The 5,929-nt window shown below is 41.6% G+C and overlaps 1 protein-coding gene across 1 annotated transcript in view; it reads right to left on the bottom strand.

Moving 5' to 3' along the window:
- Positions 1-5,929, bottom strand: part of LOC140462810 (copine-1-like) — a 99,266-nt gene that overhangs the window by 70,868 nt on the left and 22,469 nt on the right. The gene's annotated exons all lie outside the window — the stretch shown is intronic.

Consider the following 5,929-nt stretch of genomic DNA (forward strand, 5'->3'; position numbering starts at 1 on the left):
TTCATAAAACCATTAAAAAAACCTGTCCCTCTAGTCTGCTCCACCATTCAATAGAATCAAGGCTGTTGCAACATTCCTCACATCCACTTTCCTTCCCTTTCCCCATAATCTTTGATATACTGAGAGATTCTGAATCAGTCACAGCCTTAAAAATGCAAAAGGACTCTCAACCCTTAGAAAAGAAACTCATCTCAGTATTAAATTTGTACCCTTTTATTCTAAGACAGTGCCCCTCTGGTCCTACACTCTCCCATGACGGGGAGTATCCTCTCAGCATTTACCCTGTCAAGCCCCTTAAGAATCCTGTACGTTTCAATGAGGTCACCTCTCATCCTTCTAAATTCCAATGAGTCGAGTCCCAACTTGTTTAACCTTTGCTCATACCACAAATGATCCTGCTACACCTTCTCTGAATGGCTTCCAATGAAATGTCCTCCCACAAAAAAAATTCAGCTTTCACATTATTTGCGATGCAGTCACCATTATGTGCTGACTCATCCTTCAGCCAGGAATACTCTGTCAAACCCCTTCATCATTTTAAATACCTCTATGCTTTGAGGACAATCCCAGCTTTTTCTAGTCTCTCCACATAACTGAACTACCTCATCCCTGATTTAATTCTCTACAACTCCGAATTCCTCAAGATTCATGGTACCTAGAATTGGATGTATTAATCCAGCCAGGTCCAAAGCAGTGTTATACAAAACCCTTTTACAGGACCTTTGAAATTCACAGTCATCTAGGTCAAGGATAGCTGATACATGGGTCCCCCACCACCTACAAGTTGCCTTTCAAGCCTTTCACCATCCTGACTCTTAAGCTTATTGCTTTTCCTTCACGGTCACTGGGGTCAAAATCCTAGGGTCCTCCCCCTAAGAGCATTGAGAGTCTACCTGCAGCACAAGACTAGGAGAAAGTGTGGACTGTAGATGCTGGAGATAAGAGCTGAAAAATGTGTTGCTGGAAAAGCGCAGCAGGTCAGGCAGCATCCAAGGAGCTGGAGAATTGACGTTTCGGGCATAAGCCCTTCTTCAGCACAAGACTGGCAGTTCACCACCACCTTAAGGGCAACAAGGGATGGGCAATAAGTGCTGGCCCAGCCAACGATACCCACATCTTGTGAACAAATTTAAGAAGTATGAATTCCTTACTACCTGATTACAGATCCCAGAACCCTGTAAGCTTTCTGCAATTTGTTCCTATCCACACAATTGTTCCAATCCAGAAGGAAGCATTTGGCCCAACATATCTGTATCAGCTCTCCAAATGACCTTCCTGTCTTTTCCCTGTAATACTGTTTCCATTCTAATAATGTGCAGTGAGTCAATTCCATCTCGAAAGCCTTGATTCAGCCTGCCCCATCACACTTCCAGGCAGTGCATTCTGGACCCTTTGTAGCCTGCAAGAAATTATTTTCTCTCACATCGGGCTGTGACATTTCTTTCCTTACAGGCCGATGAGCATCAACACGGCAGGATCATTGCCTGTTCTCCTTTTAAATTGGCTATTAATAGTAATCCTACAGTTATATTCCGTTGATAACAGCATTTGTCTCGAATCTATTCACCTACTAGCTGAACAATCCTTATGTACCTATCGAGTTAGTTGATCTCCTTCATTAGCTTCCAGCCTTTAACCCTAAGTGCCTGTTAGCAACATCATGAAGCTGCCTACCATGTACCGCAATTTGGCCTGGATCGGGAATGGGAGAACAAGAGGAGACTGTTAATTAGGAAAATATCAACCTCTGCTTTACACATCAGCTCGTGGTTTAACACGGTGCAGCATCTCATGGGTGTTGCTGGTGTGTGTAGCAGGAAACGGCTGTTCGGAGGACGGACAGAAACAATCAGTATGCAGCCTATCCTCACTGAACAGTGCAACCAGTAATGCTGAGTTACCACCAGTTACACTGGGACAGTCCTGCTAGTGTTTAACCGATTGCGATCTCGCATCCACATTGAAAGGGAACACTTCGAAGCAGGTTCCGACAAGGCTAGACAGAAAATAATTGGAGGGGGAAGGAAAGACTTCCATTACATTTGGAAATGTTTAGGTGAAAAAAGTGTGCAGTAGATAGAATTGGTTTTCGTCGTGGTACTTGTGAACGTCTCTCCTTCACTATTTGTGTCAGTATGAACACAGACTCTTCATTTTCCCCGGGTTTTATATAGCTCCAATGTTTCCCAACTACGCACCTCCCCACTCTTCCCCCAAAGTTGCCTACTGAACAGTTTGGAGGACATTACTCCTTCTCTGGGTATGATGTATTTTTTTTCCCTTTCCGCCCCCAGACCCCTTCTTTCCCACTTCTTTTTTCCAGCCTTACTGAGGTAACTGCTCCTCTTCCAGACTTCTGGGCTGATGAAGTAGCTCACGTCTGCATCGCAGTTTGTCTCGACAGATGCTGACTGTTTAGTTCCAGGTATTTGCTGCTTGCATTTCCGATTTCCAGCATTTACTGTTTTGGCATTGCATGTTGTTTCAAGCAGATTATAGTCTGCCTCCGGAATAACAAATTCATGTTATCTTCTAAGATGCAACCCTTTCACAATGGGATAAAGTTTCTACATCAACTTGCACCGAAAGAACTGTTACGAGAAATCAATTCACGCTGCACCTAGCGGAAATATCAACATATTTACTCACTGCAAATGTTGTTTAATTCCTTGATCACCATTCCATTGAGATTTGTCCCTTTTGTGGTTATATTACCCACTTCCCAAACAGAAGCGACGCTGTTCAAGAATTCCCACTCATTCTCAGAGCACTGCTCAAATTTTCACACCCAACCGTTACAATTGGGCCATTGCGGGTTGATAAGTTGCAACTGTTGTAGACTCGCCAACTTTATGGGCATTTGAATGGGCATATAGCCGAGAATGGAAGAGTGTAGGTTAGATTAGCTTCACAGGGCGGTGCAACATCGAGGGCTGAAAGAACATTACAGCGTTGCACAGACCTATGTTCTAAACCGGTTTATGTAGCACCTCACTGAAACATCAGCAGCCCTTACTGAAGGAAATAAACTTCACTCAACTATCACAGGTGTCAGTGCAAGAGTTTATTTATTGGTTAAAAAAATGCCTTTGACTGAGCTGGTTAAGTATCAATTCCTCAGACTGATGCACAATATACGTGTGTTCCAGCTCGGGTAACACCAGGACATAGCCATTACTAAGTCACGTTGCTTATCGTCAACCGTGTAACAAAGTTTCTAACTACAGCAGCGATAATAACTAGACAAAGTAACACTGCCTGTTAGCATAACGGCTTATAGTCTGCGAAATTAAGTTGCTCAATCTTCTGAATGGCCTTGGGCTCTAATTACAATTTCACAACAAGCTTATCCAGTAACAGGCAGATCCAGCGGACCGAGATGGTCATTGGAGTGCAACGGTGAGCTAATTTAAGCCAGGTGAGTACTGCTACAGATTACTTAACCATAGGAGCCGAGGCTGAGAGAGAGAGATTGGGGTACATACTGATAGGAGTCTCTTACAATCAACCTTTCCTTAGCAACTGTGTTCATTTCTGGTATATAGATAAGATACTGAAATTTGAATGGATTCAGATAAGATTTACTATAATGCTGCAGGGTTTGAGCTATAGAAAAAGACTGAAAAGGTTTGGGCTACTTTCCCTGACGCACCAGAGACTGAGGAAGTTTATAAAATCATGTGGGGCAAGGACAGGAAGAATGGCCAATGTCTTTTCCCCAGGGTAGGTTAGTCCAAAACTAGATGGCATAGGTTTTGAGATATGAGGGGAAAGATTTAAAAGGGACATTATTTTCTCAGGTGGTGGTACATGTATGGAATGAACTACTAGAGGAGGTGGTGGAGGTGGGTACAATTGCAACATTTAAAAGGCAGCTGGATAGGTATATGAATAAGAATGGTTTAGAGGGATATGGGCCAAATACTGACAAAGGGGACTAGATTAATTTAGGATATCTGGTCAGTTGGACCAAAGGGACTGTTTCCATGCTGTACAATTCTACAGCGCTAACTGCGACTGGCTACTGAGTGAAGGAACGGGAAATGACAGATTAGGGAATCACAGCAAAGAACGTGCCTCAGGAAGGAGAAAACTGCAGTCTAAAAACTCTGGTGACACTCTCACTCAAAAGCTTCCATTACAGGCACTTCCATGCAAAGTTAGTTACATTTGGACAGTTGGGAGTCACGCTTCTGCTGCTGACGTTAGAATACCGTTAAGGCAAAGATGTGTTTTCTTTGTGTCTGAATAACAAAGAATGTGAAGCCAACACGATTAAAAGGAAAGCATTTCTACTATGAAAATCTAATTTGATTGAGAACAAATATTGGCTAGGTGTAGTGTGATGACAACAATGGACCAGCAAACTATCTAATAGAACAAGAACACTGATGATGTTTTACTTGCAGAGTCAAAAATAAGTTAAGAAAGTTACAATCAAAATATTTCAACTGAGCATTTTATAGGGCATTTGGAATACACAACAGCAATGTAAATTGGTTTTCTGCAATGATAGCTCTGAAAATCTTATGTCAAAGTAGAATGGAAAGTCTGCATAACCAGAAAGCTTGCTTTCAAGATATCTTGGTATGTTGACAACACAAAGTTGAGCAGAATAGATTGGCCACACCATCCTACCATCTTTGGAAATTAAACATTGCACCAAACACAGGTGTGTGTCATGAGCTCTTCCTTCTGTCTGAAGTAAACATAATTTAAAGTAAAAACAATGACTGCAGATGCTGGATACCAGATTTTGGATTAGTGGTGCTGGAAGAGCACAGCAGTTCAGGCAGCATCCGAGGAATTTAAGGTAAGCCTCAAACCAGTTCTTCTGAGTGTTTGAATTCTTAGTATGATAATTATAAACATATGATCTGACAAGGCAAATTTGGCAGAGGCAACACCAAGAAAGATACTTGAAGCAGAGGTTGAAATGTTGACATCAGCCTGAAACAAACAGGCATGATGACCATTTCCCCAATATCATATTTTGATCAAGAAATGGGAAATTAGCCCAAACCCTATTAATGTCCCTCTGAAATTAGACTCTAAAGAGGTACATAGCGTGTAATTTTGGTCACTTGTGTATCACACTTAAGTTATATAACTGAATTCAATAAGACCAGTGAGTGTAAAATGGCACATGATATGGTCACGTGTTTCCAGACAATAGTGTCCAAATTGTTCTTCAGGATACAGGGAGTCTACAACTCAGACTGTCTAGCCGACAAAATTTCACAACAGCTGATTTTTAATGTCCTTCCATGCAGCCTAACAAGCCATTCAGTTGTAATGATTTCTATAAGACTCAACTGCAACTAAAGCTGTGCAAATAAAATGCAACCTTGCAAGTGTCACAACAGAGAACAAATCAGAAGATATCTGCACACCAAAACGTAAATTAATCCACCAGTGGACTTATTCAACCACTTTGTTCCTTTCCAAACAGGCATCAACCTACCTTTTCCAAAGTTGTTATCACGGCAGTGACTTTACAAGTTTGATCTCTGCACTTAATCATCAAATGGAGGCAGCAGAATCTGCAGATTGTAGCCAGGTAAAAATCAAAGATCTCAACCATGATGGCATCAACTATGTGTCATGTGATTGAAAAGGAGCATCATGCAAATACATCCACTCCTCAGCAGCTTTCTTCACACAAATATTTCAGTCTGTACATTAACTTGGTACATTTCTGCAGACACCTGACTTTCAATCAAAAATGTATTGTTTTGCACCACCACTGAATAGAAGTATTTGCAAAGGTGGGTCAAAAGCATAAGTCAATAATCAGATGGCCCAAAATGTAAGTGGTGAGTTTCCTCTGCCCAAATAAAGAAATGGCTTTGCAAGGTCACCCCTCTCAAATAATGTTAGCTAAAGCACCCAACTGTGATTTAAACCATTTGCGCAACACAACCAAAAA

The sequence above is a fragment of the Chiloscyllium punctatum genome, chromosome 37, assembly GCF_047496795.1.
Source record: "Chiloscyllium punctatum isolate Juve2018m chromosome 37, sChiPun1.3, whole genome shotgun sequence".
Classification (NCBI taxonomy): domain Eukaryota; kingdom Metazoa; phylum Chordata; class Chondrichthyes; order Orectolobiformes; family Hemiscylliidae; genus Chiloscyllium; species Chiloscyllium punctatum.